The sequence below is a fragment of the Triticum aestivum genome, chromosome 6B (assembly GCF_018294505.1).
Source record: "Triticum aestivum cultivar Chinese Spring chromosome 6B, IWGSC CS RefSeq v2.1, whole genome shotgun sequence".
Classification (NCBI taxonomy): domain Eukaryota; kingdom Viridiplantae; phylum Streptophyta; class Magnoliopsida; order Poales; family Poaceae; genus Triticum; species Triticum aestivum.
This window is the reverse complement of record NC_057810.1, coordinates 50,662,162-50,679,895: the sequence shown is the minus strand read 5'-3', so window position 1 is coordinate 50,679,895 and position 17,734 is coordinate 50,662,162.

Here is a 17,734-nt window from a genome sequence, read left to right as displayed (position 1 = left end):
GTAACAGTAGCAGTTTTGTAGTAATTGTAACAGTGGCAATGACAAAGTAACTAAGCAAGAACAATATGTGAAAAGCTCGTAGGCATTGGATCAGTGATGGATAATTATGTCGGATGTGATTCCTCATGTAATAGTTATAACATAGGGTCACATACAACTAGTCATACGTGCTTATGGGATCCTAATGGAAACTAAGGGATATTAAGGCCTCCTTTTAATAGAGTACTGCACCAAAGCATTAACACTTAGTGAATACATGAACTCCTCAAACTACGGTAATCACCGGTAAGTATCCCGATTATTGTCACTTCGGGGTTAAGAGATCATAACACATAATAGGTGACTATAGACTTGCAAGATAGGATCAAGAACTCACATATATTCATGAAAACATAATAGCTTCAGATCTCAAATCATGGCACTTGGGCCCTAGTGACAAGCATTAAGCATAGCAAAGTCATAGCAACATCAATCTCAGAACATACTGGATACTAGGGATCAAACCCTAACAAAACTAACTTGATTACATGGTAAATCTCATCCATCCCATCACCGTCCAGCAAGCCTACGATGGAATTACTCATGCACGGTGGTGAGCATCATGAAATTGGTGATGGAGGATGGTTGGTGATGATGACAGCGATGGATTCCCCTCTCCGGAGCCCCGAACGGACTCCAAATCAGCCCTCCCGAGAGAGTTTAGGGCTTGGCGGCGGCTCCGTATCGTCAAACGTGATAATTCTTTCTCTCTAATTTTTTTCTCCGCGAAAGCAAATATATGGAGTTGGAGTTGAGGTCGGTGGACGTCCAGGGGGCCCGCGAGGCAGGGGCGCCCTAGGGGAGGGGGCGTGCCCCCACCCTCGTGAACAGGGTGTGGGCCCCCTGACGCTGATTCTTTTGCTAGTATTTGTTATTAATTCTGAAAAGTTGCTCAGTATATTTGTAGGTCATTCCGAGAACTTTTATTTCTACACAAAAACAACACCATGGCAGTTCTGCTGAAAACAACGTCAGTCCCGGGTAGTTCCATTCAAATCATGCAAGTTAGAGTCCAAAACAAGGGCAAAAGTGTATGGAAAATTAGATACGATGGAGACGTATCAACTCCCCCAAGCTTAAACCTTTGCTTGTCTCAAGCAATTCAATTGATAAACTGAAAGTGATAAAGAAACACTTTTACAAACTCTGTTTGCTCTTGTTGTTGTAAATATGTAAAGCCAGCATTCAAGTTTTCAGCAAAGATTATGAACTAACCATATTCACAATAACATTTAGGTCTCATGTTTACTCATATCAATGGCATAATCAACTAGCGAGCAATAATAATAATACTCGGATGACAACACCTTCTCAAAACAATCATAATATGATATAACAAGATGGTACCTCGCTAGCCCTTTCTGAGACCGCAAAACATAAATGCAGAGCACCTTTAAAGATCAAGGACTGACTAAACATTGTAATTCATGGTAAAAGAGATCCAGTCATAGTCATACCCAATATAAACTAATAGTAATGCATGCAAATGATAGCGGTGCTCTCCAGCGGGTGCTTTTTAATTAGAGGGTGATGACTCAACATAAAAGTAAATAGATAGGCCCTTCGCAGAGGGAAGCATGGATTTCTAGAAGTGCCTGAACTCAATTTTTGAAATAGAGATAATAACATTTTGGGCGATATACTTTCATTGTCAACATAACAACTGAGAGATGTCGATATTTTCCATGCTACACACATTATAGGCGGTTCCCAAACAGAATGGTAAAGTTTATACTCCCCCTCCACCAACAAGCATCAATCCATGGCTTGCCCAAAACAACGGGTGCCTCCAACTAACAACAATCCTGGGGGAGTTTTGTTTAATTATTTTAATTTGATTTGAGCATGGGACTGGGCATCCCGGTGACCAGCCATTTTCTCGTGAATGAGGAGCGGAGTCCACTCCTCTTGAGAATAACCCGCCTAACATGGAAGATACAGACAACCCTAGTTGATACATGAGCTATTTGAGCATATAAAACAGAATTTCGTTTGAAGGTTTAGAGTTTGGCACATACAAATTTACTTGGAACGGCAGGTAGATACCACATATAGGTAGGTATGGTGTACTCATATGGACTTACTTTTGGGGTTTATGGAAGTGGATGCACAAGCAGTATTCCCGCTTAGTACAGGTGAAGGCTAGAAGGAGACTGGGAAGCGACCAACTGAGAGAGCGACAACAGTCATGAACATGCATTAAAATTAATCAACACTGAGTGCAAGCATGAGTAGGATATAATCCACCATGAACACAAATATGGTGAAGGCTATGTTGATTTTGTTTCAACTACATGCGTGAACATGTGCCAAGTCGAGTCACTCAATTCATTCAAAGAAGGATACCACCCTATCATACCACATCACAACCATTTTAATAGCATGTTGGCATGCAAGGTAAACCATTATAAACTCATAGCTAACTAAGCATGGCATAAGCTACTATAATCTCTAATTGCCATTGCAAACATGTTTATTCATAATAGGCTGAATCAGGAACGATTAGCTAATCATATTTACAAAAACAAGAGAGGTCGAGTTCATACCATCTCCTCTTTTCCCAATCATTTCATCCTATATCATCATCATTGGCTTTCACTTGCACGACCGAACAGTGTGGATAATAATAATAGTGCATGTGCATTCGACTAAGCTGGAATCTGCAACCATTCATTTCAAAGGAGAAGACAAAGTAATATGGGCTCTTGGTTAAAGTAAATCAATTATGCATATGAGAGCCACTTAGACATTTTCCTAATGGTCTTCCCCCCTCGACCCCCAAAGGAAAAGAAAAGAAATAAAACTATTTACACGGGAAAGCTTCCAACAAGCAAAAAGAAGAACGAGAAATCTTTTTGAGTTTTTGTTTTAATTATTACTACTACAGGCATGGAAATTAAACTAACTAATTTTTTGGTTTTTCTTAAGGTTTGTCTAACACACAAGAAGAAAGCAGGAAAATAAAATAAACTAGCATGGATAGTACAATGAAAGAGTATGAGCACCGACACTAGAATGAGTGTGTGAACATGAATGTAAAGTCAGTGAGGAATACGTACTACCCCAAGCTTAGGCTTTTGGCCTAAGTTGGTCTATGGCCATGGGTAGCCTGGCTGATATCCGAAGTTGTTACTAGGGTCGTACTGAGATGCAGCAGCCATTGCCTCCTGCGCCAATACTGGAGGAATTGTTCATTCCTCTCAAGAAAATGATGACTAACCATGGCATTATAACCTAAATAAGCGGGAAGCAACTCCGTATCATTTTCATGTATAGGTATACCAAGATAATTGGCCACACGGGTCGCATAAATTCCTCCAAACAAGTCTCCAGCTAAACCATTATGATGCAACCTACGTGCAACAATTGCCCCCAAGTTGTATTGTTTATCACCTAATACAGCGCTCTTGAGAACACAAAGATCAGGAACACACATATGACATGCTTCATCTTTACTGTTAATGCATCTACCATAATGTATAGCAGGAAAATGAATACTCCCTATGGTAGCTTGTGCTATTTCTCTAGATTCTCCCATAGTAATACTAGCAAGAAAGTCTTTATATTCAGATTTACGAGGTTCATTAACACTTCCCCACTGCGGGAGTTTACAAGCAGTAGTAAAATCTTCTAGGTCCATGGTATATGATTTATCATAAATATCAAATAGGACACTTTGAGAATTGCGCGAAGATGTAAATTTAAACCTTCTCACGAAGGAGTCAGTCAAATAGTGGTATTGAGGGCACTTATCTTGCATGAAGTCCTCAAGGTCAGCATTACACACATATGCATCAAATTCATCCTTGATGCCCGCTTTGACCATAAACTCCTCTGACGGCCATTCACAAGGCCGCACGTCAGCTACCCTTGGTTGTTCATCATCTTGCTCAAGTATTGCCAACCTGGGTCCTTTTTTCTTTGAGAACCACCATGATACATTTTCCTGGACATATTTCTTCCTCTGCAAAATTTCTGAAATTTTTAGTGACTCAAAATAAAAGAAAACCAAACTTAATAAAATTGATAGCAACTACTCCCATAAGTGCCTAGAGCCTCTATCATATATTAGAATTACTTGGGACCTCATAAATTTAACATGCAAGCTCAAGAACAGGGTCACCTAAGCAGCAAGAATTTGCAATGAATAAAGCACTAGAACAAAAACTAATTGGAACATTGGAGGAGTCACATACCAAAGAACAATCCCTCAAAGCATTTTTGTGAATGGAGCTTTGAGCAAGGAGATCGAAAATGGCAACAAAATGAGCTAGAACTCATGCTTGAGATGGAGTGACTTTTTGGAAGGAAGAAGAAGTGTGTGGGTGCAGGAATAAGTGGAGGGGAGCCACCATGGGTCCACGAGGCAGGGGGCGCGCCCTGTAGGGGTGGGTGCGCCCTGGACCCTCGTGGCCAGGTGCTTGCTCCCCCTGTTGTATTCTCAGTGCCAGATATTCGAAAATATTCCAGAAAAAATCATATTAAATTGACATGGCATTTGGAGAACCTTTATTTTCGGGATATTTTTTATTGCATAGATAATTCAGAAAACAAATAAAATATACTATTTCTACTTTATTTACTCTAAGTAACAGAAAGTAAAAGAAGGGACCAGAGAGTTATGCCCTCTAACTTCATCCATCTCATGCTCATCAAAAGGAATCCACTAACAAGGATGATCAAGTCTTGTTAACAAACTCATTCCGAATCACATGAAACCGGAGAAATTTCGAAATGACACTAGGTTACCTCAATGGGGATATGCACATCCCCAATAATAAGAATATCATACTTTTTCTTTGCAGTAGGAAGAGGAAATTCAAAACCTCCAAATATAATTGATGAAATTTTTCCAATAGAATTTATGTTGTGAACTTGAGGTTGTTTCCTTGGAAAGTGTACCGTATGCTCATTACCGTTAACATGAAAGGTGACATTGCCTTTGTCGCAATCAATAACAGCACCTATAGTATTTAAAAAGGGTATATGAACGATAATTGACATACTGTCGTCCTCGGGAATATTAAGAATGACAAAGTTTGTTAAGATAGTAATGTTCGCAACAACAACAGGTACGTCCTCACAAATACCGATCGGTATAGCAGTTGATTTATTGGCCATTTGCAATGATATCTCAGTAGGTATCAACTTATTTAATTCAAGTCTACGATATAAGGAAAGAGGTATAACACTGACACCGGCTCCTAGATCACATAAAGCAGTTTTAACATAATTTCTTTAATTGGAGCAGGGTATAGTGGGTACTCCGGGATCACCAAGTTTCTTAGGTATTCCACCCTTAAAGCTATAGTTGGCAAGCATGGTGGAGATTTCGGCTTCATGTATTTTTCTTTTATTTGTAATGATATCTTTCATGTATTTAGCATAAGGGTTCATCTTAAGCATATCAGTTAAGTGCATACATAAGAAAATAGGTCTAATCATTTCAGCAAAGCGCTCAAATTCCTCATCATCCTTTTTCTTGGATGGCTTAGGAGGAAAAGGCATGGGCTTCTGAACCCATGGTTCTCTTTCTCTACCATACTTCCTAGCAACAAAGTCTCTCTTATCATAATATTGATTCTTTGATTGTGGCTTATCAAGATCAACAACAGGTTCAATTTCTATATCGTTGTTATTGCTAGGTTGAGCATCTTCATGATCATCATTATTAGAATTATCACTAGGTTCATGTTCATCTCCAGATTGTGTTTCAGCATCAGAGATAGAAATATCACTAGGATTCTCAGGTGTTTCTACAGTAGGTTCACTAGAAGCATGCAAATCCTATCATTTTTCTTTTTCTTCTTTTTAGAAGGACTAGGAGCTTCTAAATTATTTCTCTGAGAATCTTGTTCAATTCTCTTAGGATGGCCTCCAGGATACAAAGGTTCTTGAGTCATTTTACCAGTTCCAGTAGCCACTCTAAAAGCAAAATCATGTTTATTATTTAATTCATCAAGCAATTCATTCTGAGCCTTAAGTACTTGTTCTGCTTGAGTGTTGACCATAGAAACATGTTTACTAGTGAGTTTAAGTTCACCCTTAACTCTGGACATATAATCACTCAAGCGTCCAATCATATACGGATTATTTTTCAATTCTCTACTAACATAATCATTGAAATTTCCTTGTTCATCCATAAAATCATCAAATTCATCTAGGCATTGGCTAGCAAACATAGTAGACAGGATTTCAACTTTATCATATTTATGAAGGGAGTTTACCTTCACTACCTGTGTTGGGTTATCAAGACCTTGTATTTCTTTAAGTGGTATATTGAGGCCATGAATTTCTTTGACAGGAGGTAAATTTTTAACATCTTCAGCTTTAATACCTTTCTCTTTCATAGATTGCTTTGCCTCTTGCATATCTTCAGGACTAAGAAATAGAACACCTCTTTTCTTCGGAGTTGGCTTAGGAGTTGGTTCAGGAGGTGCCCAATTGTTTTCATTGGCCAACATATTATTTAATAGCAATTCAGCTTGGTCGACTTTCCTTTCCCTCAAAACACAACCAACACAAATATCCAGGTGGTCCTTGGAAGCATTGGTTAGTCCATTATAGAAGATATCAAGTATTTCGTTTTTCATAAGAGGATGATCAAAGCATTAAGTAATCAGAGAAGCCTCCCCCAAGCTTGTGGGAGACTCTCTTCTTCGATTTGCACAAAATTATAGCTCAAGGCAGCTTGTTTCTTATGAGCGGGGAAATATTTAGCAGAGAAGTAGTAATTCATATCCTGGGGACTACGCACACAACGAGGATCAAGAGAATTAAACCATGTCTTAGCATCACCCTTTAATGAGAAAGGAAATACTTTAAGGATATAATAATAGCAAGATTTCTCGTCATTAGTAAATAGGGTGGCTCTATCATTTAACTTAGTAAGATGTGCCACTACAGTTTCAGATTCATTGCCATAAAAAGGATCACATTCAACCAAAGTAATTATCTCGGGATCAACAAAGAATTCATAATCCTTATTAGTTACAAAGATAGGTGAAGTAGCAAAAGCAGGGTCATGTTTCATTCTAGCATTTAGCGTCTTTTGTTTCAGCTTAGCTAATAATTTCTTAAGATCTGATCTATCATTGCAAGCAAGAAAATCTCTAGCAGTTTCTTCATCCATAACATGACCCTCAGGAACAACAGGCAGTTCATATTTAGGGGGAGAACCTTCATCATCACTATCAGCAATATTATCAGTTTCAACAATTTCGTTCTCCCTAGCTCTAGCAAGTTGTTCAACCAAAAATTCACCTAATGACACGGTAGTATCAAGCATAGAAGTACTTTCATCACAAGTATCATGCATAGTATAAGTGCCATCATCAATAACGTGTGCCATATCAGAATTAATAGCAGAAGCAGGTTTAGGTGTCGCAAGTTTACTCATAACAGAAGGAGAATCGAGTGCAGAGCTAGATGGCAGTTCCTTACCTCCCCTCGTAGTTGAGGGATAAATCTTAGTTCTTTGATCTTTCAAGTTCTTCATAGTGATCAGCAGATATAAATCCCAAGTGACTCAAAGAATAGATCTATGCTCCCCGGCAACGGCGCCAGAAAATAGTCTTGATAACCCACAAGTGTAGAGGATCGCAACAGTTTTTGAGGGTAGAGTATTCAACCCAACATTATTGATTCGACACAAGGGGGGCAAAAGAATATTCTCAAGTATTAGCAGTTGAGTTTTCAATTCAACCACACCTGGATAACTTAGTATCTGCAGCAAAGTATTTAGTAGCAAAGTAGTATTGAATTAACGGTAACAGTAGCAAAAGTAACAGTAGCAGTTTTGTAGTAATTGTAATAGTGGCAACGGCAAAATAACTAAGCAAAGAACAATATGTGAAAAGCTCGTAGGCATTGGATCAGTGATGGATAATTATGCCGGATCCGATTCCTCATGTAATAGTTATAACATAGGGTGAAACAGAACTAGCTCCAGTTCATCAATATAATATAGGTATGTATTCTGAATATAGTCATACGTGCTTATGGAAAAGAACTTCCATGACATCTTTTGTCCTACCCTCCCGTGGCAGTGGGATCCTATGAAAACTAAGGGATATTAAGGCCTCCTTTTAATAGAGTACCGGACCAAAGCATTAATACTTAGTGAATACATGAACTCCTCAAACTACGGTCATCACCGATAAGTATCCCGATTATTCTCACTTCGGGGTTAACGGATCATAACACATAATAGGTGACTATAGACATGCAAGATAGGATCAAGAACTCACATATATTCATGAAATCATAATAGGTTCAGATCTGAAATCATGTCACTCCGACCCTAGTGACAAGCATTAAGCATAGGAAAGCCATAGCAACATCAATCTCAAAACATAGTGGACACTAGCTAGGGATCAAACCCTAACAAACCTAACTTGATTACATGGTAAATCTCATCCAACCCATCACCGTCCAGCAAGCCTACGATCGAATTACTCACGCACAACGGTGAGCATCATGAAATTGGTGATAGAGGATGGTTGATGATGACGACGGCGACGGATTCCCCCCTCCGGAGCCCGGAACGAACTCCAGATCAACCCTCCCGAGAGAGTTTAGGGATTGGCGGTGGCTCCATATCGTAAAACGCGATAATTCTTTCTCTCTGATTTGTTTGTCCGCGAAAGCAAATATATGGAGTTGGAGTTGAGGTCGGTGGACGTCCAGGGGGCCCACGAGGCAGGGGGCATGCCCCCCACCCTCGTGAACAGGGTGTGGGCCCCCTGACGCTGATTCTTTCGCCTGTATTTTTTTAGTAATTCTGAAAAGTTGCTCTGTGGATTTGCAGGTCATTCCGAGAACTTTTATTTCTGCACAAAAATAACACCATGGCAGTTCTGCTGAAAACATCGTCAGTCCGGGTTAGTTCCATTCAAATCATGAAAGCTAGAGTCCAAAACAAGGGCAAAAGTGTTTGGAAAGTAGATACGACGTAGACGTATCACGAGGTCATGGCAATTATAGCAGTAGCGCTTTTTACAGAGGATGTGCTACTGCTATCTTTCTTACAGCATCGCGTTTCTGTGGCCCACGCTGCTACTAAATAGCAGTAGCATCGTATTTTAAAGAGCGCTGCTAGTAAGATTCTGTGTATAAGGTTTTTTCCTAGTAGTGACGGGGAGCTCAGCACATGGCGGAGGAGGGGCGGGGGCTTGAGCCGTGGTTGCATGCCCATGCAGCACCATGTGCGAGGCACCATCGGGATCCAACGAGATTCCATGCACCGGCACAGAGGCGGGCCCAACTTGGACAGGATCAGACTGAACTGGCAGCAGATCTTCCTCGGGCATGGGGAAAGCCCCTGAGGGCTGGATCCTATTTGGTGCCCTCAGCGCCGAATACAGTGTTAACCGTACAGGGCGCACACCCCCATGCTCAACGGGCCAACCCACATTCCCTTCTTTTTTTCCTAAACTGATGCAAAAAATCAAGTGCGGGGACGAGGATTCGAACCCGCGCCCTAGCGGTTAAGTGTGCCACGCCATAACCACCGCGCCACGTGCCATTCTGCAATCAAGTTCATTTTCTTAACTCTTTTCTTCTTTCCTTTTTTTATTTTTGTAATTCCATGAAAAAAGTTCACTGGATTTCACGAACAATTTTTCAACTTTAACGAACTTTTCCAAAATTGGGTGAACTGTTTTTTTCAAGTTCGATGAACTTTTTTCAAATCCGATGAACTTTTTTCCAAATTCGTTGAACGTTTGTTCAAATCCGATGAACTTTTTTTCAAATCTGATGAACTTTTTCAAATTCGATGAACTTTTTTTCAAATTTGATGAACTTTTTTTGAAATCCGTTGAACTTTTTTCAAATCTGATGAACTTTTCTCTTTTTTTGTGTTCAAAATTGATGAACTTTCTGAAATTGTTGAACTGTTTTTAAGATCATAAATTTCAGATTCATGTGTTTTCAGTTTTGTGAACGAAAGGATGAACAACAAAAAAAAACAACGAACGAAGGAAACGTGAGCGAGCGATCGAAGCGGAGAAAGGAAGAGAGCGTGCTAGCTGGGCCGGCCCATTAGAGGCTGCGCGCGAGCGCCCGCTAAGCGAATGGGCGCATAAGGCGCCGAAGAGGAGGTCTCCCCCTGAGGGTGCGCCGCAGGAGGTGGGATTTTGCGCAACGGATGGGTCTAGCAACTCCTGTACCTCATGGGCGGGCCCAGGCCGGGCAGGATCGGGTCGGTCCATCCGATCGTCCTCGGGTGCGGGGGAAAGCACCGGGCGGGGCGTCACACCGGAGAGCTCCTGTTTGGCGCCTTAAGCGCCCGACCAAGTAGCTGGCGCACACGCGCCGCACCTCATGGGCTGGCCCACCACGCGCAGTAGAAGAAAAAATGCCTCGCGAAAAAATCACGCAAAACAGTGCGGCTACATGACTCGAACTCGCGACTTGCAGGCACAACACTAGAGGAGTTTTCTTAACTGCTAGAGCCAGTTAGTGCCACACGACTACAAGAGTCGCGAAAGTTTTAAGACCAATCCGTGCGCTCTATTTATTAGATTTGCGTATTATCTGAAAACAGTTTGGAAAAGTTGATTTTTTTTTAACAAAAAGAGTTCATCAAATTTCGAAAAAAGCTTACGAATTTTAAAAAACAGTTCATTGATGTTTTAAAAAAGTTCATCTATTTTCAAAAAAGTTCATCGAATCTGAAAGAAAAGTTCATCACATTTGGAAAAGTTCATCCATCTTTTGCAAAAAAGTTCATCGGATGTAAAAAAAATTCATCAAAATTGAAACAAAAGTTCATCGCATTTGAAAAAGTTCATCAAATTTGGAAAAAAGTTCATCGAATATGAAAAAAGTTCATCCCATTTCAAAAAGTTCATCGAATTGGAAAAAAAGTTCATTAAATTTGAAAAAAGTTCATCGAATATGAAAAGAATTCAAAATTTTTGGAAAAAGTTAATCGAATATGAAAAAAAGAGTTCATCGTGTTTGAAAAAAGTTCATCAAATTTGAAAAAAACATCGAATTTAGAAAAAGTTCATCGAATTTGATAAAATATCCATTCCAATTTGGAAAATAGTTCGTCAAAATTGAAAAGGAGTTCAGTGAACTGGAAAAAAGTTCGTCAATTTTAAAAATAACCATCGATTTGAGTTCACGCATTAAAGAAACAGGAAAATAAACACAGAAAAAGGAAAAAAAATGCTAAAAAGGACAGAAGGCATTCCTTATACATAGAAATAAGGAACGGAAGTACAGAAGCACCAAGGAGCAGGTGGCCTAGTGGTTAGAGCACCCGTTGTGGAAAGACCTATATCGGGCGCTAAAGGCGCGGAATAAGATCTGGCATCACACCGATTGGCAGCATGCGCAACAAGCGGGTCGGTATAGGCCGACAAGACGGCAGAAGGCGGATCAGAGCCGAGACGCCCATCGTTGGGGATGGCTAGGGGGGACCATGCCACGATCCAGAACGGAGTGGGATGGGAGGATCTGCCCATCGGTCAGGCCCGGTACCAGGGATGCGGAGGCGAAGGGAGGACACGTGGCCAACATAAGGGCTTGAAGCAGGGCATATCCTATTTGGCGCTGCAGGCGCCCGTTAATGTGTATTTTGCAAACGGGCGCCTACAGCGCCCCGCGCTGGGCCGGCCCATATAGAGGTTTTTTCTTCTGTGTTTTTAATCCGCCAAAAAAGAGTCCGACAAGACGACAGAAGGCGGATCAGAGCCGAGACGCCCATCGTTCGGGATGGCTATGGGGGACCATGCCACGATCCAGAACGGAGCGGGATGGGAGGATCTGCCCATCGGTCGGGCCCGGTACCAGGGATGCGGAGGCGAAGGGAGGACACGTGGCCAACATAAGGGCTTGAAGCAGGGCATATCCTATTTGGCGCTGCAGGCGTCCGTTAATGTGTATTTTGCAAACGGGCGCGCGCTGGGCCGGCCCGTTAATGTGTATTCTGTGTTTCTTCTGTGTTTTTAATCCGCCAAAAAAGAGTGCGCTCACGGAGATTCGAACCAGCAACCTCCCTCTTTAGTACATACTAGTGCAACCATCCCGCCAATCATTCTGATGTGCTTAACTAGAACCTTTTCTTTCCCTTATTCTTTTCGTTCTGTTTCTTCTTGTTTTTTTCATTTTATTTCGTTTTGCTTTTTTCCTTTTTGTTTTCTGTTTTTCTACTTCCTGAGACAATAAATTATCTGGCACATACATGAACTTTTTCATCAAATCATTGAACTTGTTTTGAAATTAGATGAAATTTTTTCAAATATTTGTGCAGTTTATAAATCCATTAACTTTTTTTTCATTTTTCGGATGAACTGTTTTCAAATCAGTGAACTTTTTTTTTCAAATCCGCCGAACTTTTTTCAAAATCGATGAACTTTTTTCAAAATCGATGAACTTTTTTTCGGATTCGATGCACTTTTTATAATTATGATGAACTTTTCTCAAATTCGATGAACTTTTTTCATATTCGATGAACTTTTTCCAATTATGATGAACTTTTTTCATATGTGATGAACTTTTTCTCGAATCCCATGAACTATTTTCAAATCCGATGAATTTCTTTTTGAAATTTGTGAACTTTTTTCAAATTCGATGAACTTTTTTTCAATAAAAAACTGAAAAAAGTTCATCGATTTGAAAAGAGTTCACGAATTTCAAAAACAGTTCATGAAACAAGGAAGAAAAAAAAGAAAACGAAAAACGGAATAAAGGAAAAAAGAAAGAAGGGAAAAGGAAAGAAGGAAGAAGGAAAGAAAATAAAGACGGAAAAGATTTAAGCAATCACACCCGCCCAAGTGCCCGAGTGTTTAGCGCAGCAATGCACGGAGCATGGGGTTGCAGGTTCGAATCCTTTGCCAGCGCTAGTTTTTGCGCTTAATTTCCTTTTGCGCGCGCCCCGTGTTGGGCCGGCCCAAGAGCGCGTCTGCGTGGGCGCCAAAACTCCTAGATGGCAGTGAAGGCGCAGACTAGGAGCTTCCTTGAAGCAGGGGCTTGGCTGCTCAAAAGGCGTGACACATGCGCCAGACGAAGCAGGAGTGATGATAGCGCTGGGCCCAGCCTGCCGGGTGCCACACAGGCATTGGATGGCCGGGAGCCTGCGCAGGCCCAGCACGGCGTTGGGGCAGGATCCAAGAATGCCCTGCCAGCCGCGAACCGGCAGGCGGCGGCGGCGGCCATGTGATGCTAAGCTACTACGTTTAGCATAGGGCAGTGATCTGCGCCGGTGCACCGGTCGAACGATTCGGCTGGTCGCCTGCCCACCATCAGATCGCTTTACCTGGAGCCGTTAGATCACGCACGCACGAACAGCAGCATCGCCCCTTTCTCGCACGCACGAACAGCAGCATCGCCCTTCATCCATCCGACATGGACGCTGCGAGGCCAGGCCTTGAAGTATCACCAGCTCGCCGCCGGTCGCCGTCCTCGTCGCCGCCCTCACCCCCAGTCGTCGTACTCGGCCCCGGTCGCCGTCCTCGTCGCCGCCTGGTCGCCGTCCTCGCCCACGGTCGCCGTCCCGTCGCCGGCCTCGCCCCCAGTCGCGGCCCTCGTCGCCGGTGGTCGCCCGGCACCCCCCGTTGAAGCTTTTCTTGTCATTAGCTCTTGAAGCTTTTTCTTCCGCCCGTTGAAGCTTTTCCACTGCCGCTTGAAGCTTTTTCCACCATTGAAGCCTTTTTCCCCGCGATGGCAGATTTCTCCTCATGCCGCTATGAAGCTTTTCCATTGCTGCTAGTAGCAAGTTTATACACCGGTTGTAGCATTTCTCTACCCTGGTTGCAGCTTCTGCCGCGTTGGCATTCATAGCGGACAGTCGACTGGTTCCAGCAAAAAACGATGCCGGATGTAGCAAAAATAGATGCCGGATGTAGCAAAAAATTGCTTGTCCAGCAAAAGAAGACTTTGATGGAAGCATTTTTGGGTGCTACTTCCAGCAAAACAATGTGCCGGTTCCAGCAATCCTAATCCATGGTTGCAGCATCACACCACCCACTCCTATTCCAACTTGTCGGGATGATTCCAAACAGCTCGTCGGGGGTGAATCCCGCAGCTCGCCACCGTTGCTGGTTCGAGCAAAAACAGTACGCGGTTGCAGCTCCCTCCCCAGCCGGTTGTAGCATCTGTGTGCTCCCACGCCGTGGCTGCCGGTCGAGGTAGTAGCTCATCCCGTTGATTCTCGCCGTCGGCGCCCTGAGCAGCTGGAAAAAAAGTAGTGGATTGGGTTGAGACCCGCGCGGTGGCGGCGCCCTCCGGTGACCGGCCGGCGAGGCGGCGGTGCCGGGCGACGAGGAGGCGAGGCGCGGGGCGACGGGGCTCGTGTGGGGGCGCGACTCGCAGGCACGCGCGGGCTGCGTGGAAACGACGCAGGGAGGGATGGATAGAGATAACGTTTGGTAGCCCCATGTGTACGTGTCGTCTGGTGGGTGGCTGAGGGGAAGCACGTGTGGACGCGACCGGCCCAAAGTTTGGCCGGCGCACCGCGCCCAATCGTTTCCCTTTAGCATATGCCTTCATCTTCGGGGACACAGGGGGCTAGAAACTGTGGTTGTACATCTGAAAATAGTTAGTGAGAATAAAAGACTAGTTGAAGGTGGCAATTGAAGTATCATGCGTGGATGTTAGTTAATTGCTACGATAATGTACCGTGGATTGGTGCAATCCAAACTTCTCCAAGTTAGGTGTATTGCAGAGGATGCCAGTCAAGACTTGGAACTTCTTTCCAGCATCACATTCTTCTAGAATCAAAGTCTGGAGCACTGGAATATTTTGAGCTTCTTCCTTTAGCAATGCCTGAAATAGATATACAGTCATGAGAGATTTTTTTTTCTTTTTTTGCTCAGATGCCGTGCAATATGTTAAATGTTTTGCTAAGTATCTACTCTGATCTCTCCATTCCAAATTATTTGACATAGATTTATCTACATACGTATATATCTAACACTAAAAGGTCTGAGACAACTAAGAGGTAATATTATTTTTTGTTCTTTCGTAAGAGTAGTATATTACAAGTAACATGGAATAAAATCCCATACGGGTTTGGTCCGTATGAGATTTAGGCTTACGGCGTTGGAGAGGAGAGCAAGGAGGCCGAGCGTGCATGGTCGCTAGTCGTACGTACGGGGCATGGCTCTATGAGCCGGATGGACGCTTGAGTGAGCAATGGCAGTGGCTCCAAGTTGGGCACTCGGGCGTACTCGTCTCTGCAGTACCTTCCGTTGTACCTGATCTCAAGGCGCATGGACGCGAGGCGCGGAGCTGTGAGCCTGAGCAAGCCCGCACCGACGACATAGCAGCTCGGGCTGACAATGACGAGGCGCCGGAGCGTGGGCGAGCAGACGCCGAACAAGTGGATGCTGCACCTCTCGACGCGGAGCTCCTCGAGGACTGGGCAGTGCCGGCCAAGATACTCCAGGAAGTCTTTCATAACTGCGACCCCGACGGCACATAGGCCTGTTGAGCCGCAACGTCGTCAAGCGCTGGGTGGTGGGTGCAGCCGGCGGCACATAGGCCTGGCGCGTGCGGCTTCCAGACTACGAAGATGTTGTCAAGCTCGACGTCGATTTCTACGGCGGCCGGGAGGTGCCGGAGGCCGCGCCGGATCCACCGGTCAGCGGCAGCACAAGCAGCGATCCTTCTCCGTCTGACAAGGTGCAGGCGTGCAGGGATATTTTCCGTGCAGGCGGAACGTGTCGAGCCGCGTCCCCGGCGGGATCGTCGTCAGCATGCGGTCTGCGAAGTCCTCGAAGCGCTCCTGGTCGCCGCCGCCGGCGAACTCCAGCTCGTCGATGTCCACGCACGGCACGTCCCGCCACAGGTGCCACCACCGTCGCGACAGCATGCTCGTCTGCATGGCCAGCCGGGACCCGAGCGAAGTGAGTATCACGTGCAGGAGACAGTCCGGCAAGTCGCCCAACCGGTCGGCGCCCATGTCGATGAATCAAGCAAACATCATGTTACAATAAATTTGAGGCACTTCGTCGATCATCTGAGGACCAAGCAATCACACGAGCACGACACCGAGATTTGTTAACGAGGTTCACCGATATGGCTACATCCCCGGGGCAATGACTATGGGCGTTTCTTCCCATGACACTGCTATAATACCGCGCCCGGTCATCCTGGACGCCGGCACATACCACCGGGGAGCATATCCTGTACTCCCAATCATGGAGTACTCCGACTGCACCAGCCACATCACAGCCATTGGTTGGAATATGTAGGTACAGGATAGAGTATGGACGTCCCTATCCTACGGAATTTGCAGAAACCCCCATACATAAGTACAGAAAAACTGCAACAGTCCGATAATCTAGCTCCAGAAGTTGTGCTGCCTTGGGTTTGGAACAGAAATAAAAGGCACATCCTGTGCCTCATTAGCTGATCGTTTCAGGCCGAGGAATTCAACTAATCCGACACACACATATATACTCCCTCCGTCTGAAAAAGTTTGTCTCTTAAATAAATGTATCTAGCATCAAGTTAGTGCCAGATACATCCATTTAAGAATCAAGCTTGGGACAAGCTTTTTCGGATGAAGGGAGTACACAAACAACAGTACTATGGTACAGTTTTTTTTTGAGTGATAGTTCTATGGTACAGATAGCCTCATGGATTTTGCAAGACGATATACAAAGTAGACATATATTTCGTAGATGTGCTCAACACAAACATTGAACAAATTGATTTAAGAAGGTAAAGGTACTTCAAAGAGTATAAATAATTAGTAAGTCCATGAACCAATACTTCAACTGATAAAATCAGCAGCAGAAAATGGAAAGACAACAACATCAGGTATATTAACCACTGAGGGAGTCCTGGATTAGGGGGTCCTCGGACAGCCGGACTATATACTTTAGCCGGACTGTTGGACTATGAAGATACAACATAGAAGACTTCGTCCCGTATCCGGATGGGACTCTCCTTTGCGTGAAAGGCAAGCTTGGCGATTCGGATATGTAGATTTCCTTCTCTGTAACCGACTCTGTATAACCCTAGCCCCTCCGGTGTCTATATAAAACGGAGGGTTTAGTCCGTAGGACAAGGACAATCATAATCATAAGCTAGCTTCTAGGGTTAGCCCCATCGATCTCGTGGTAGATCAACTCTTGTAATACTCATATCATCAAGATCAATCAAGCAGGAAGTAGGGTATTACCTCCATAGAGAGGGCCCGAACCTGGGTAAACATCGTGTCCCCCGCCTCCTGTTACCATTAGCCTTAGACGCACAGTTCAGGACCCCCTACCCGAGATCCGCCAGTTTTGACACCGACATTGATGCTTTTATTGAGAGTTACACTGTGTCGTCATCATAAGGCTTGATGGCTCCCTCAATCATCTACAACAATGAAGTCCAGGGCGAGACTTTTCTCCCCGGACAACTCTTCGTATTCGGCGGCTTCGCACTGCGGGCCAACTCGCTTGGCCATCTGGAGAAGATCGATAGTTACGCCCCTGGCCATCAGGTCAGGTTTGGAAGTTTGAATTACATCATCGACATTCGCGCAGACTAGATTTTCGACGGATTCGAACCCACGACAGCCGCTCCCTGCAGCCATGATGAACACGACTTAAATCTGTCATCAGACTATGCTCAGGAGACAGCACCAGTGACTGTCCTGGCCTTAGATCCAGAACAGATCGCATCATCCGCGGACGGGGGGTTGGACCCCACCACAGAAGTCGCACACTCTATGGCGCTTGAGCCG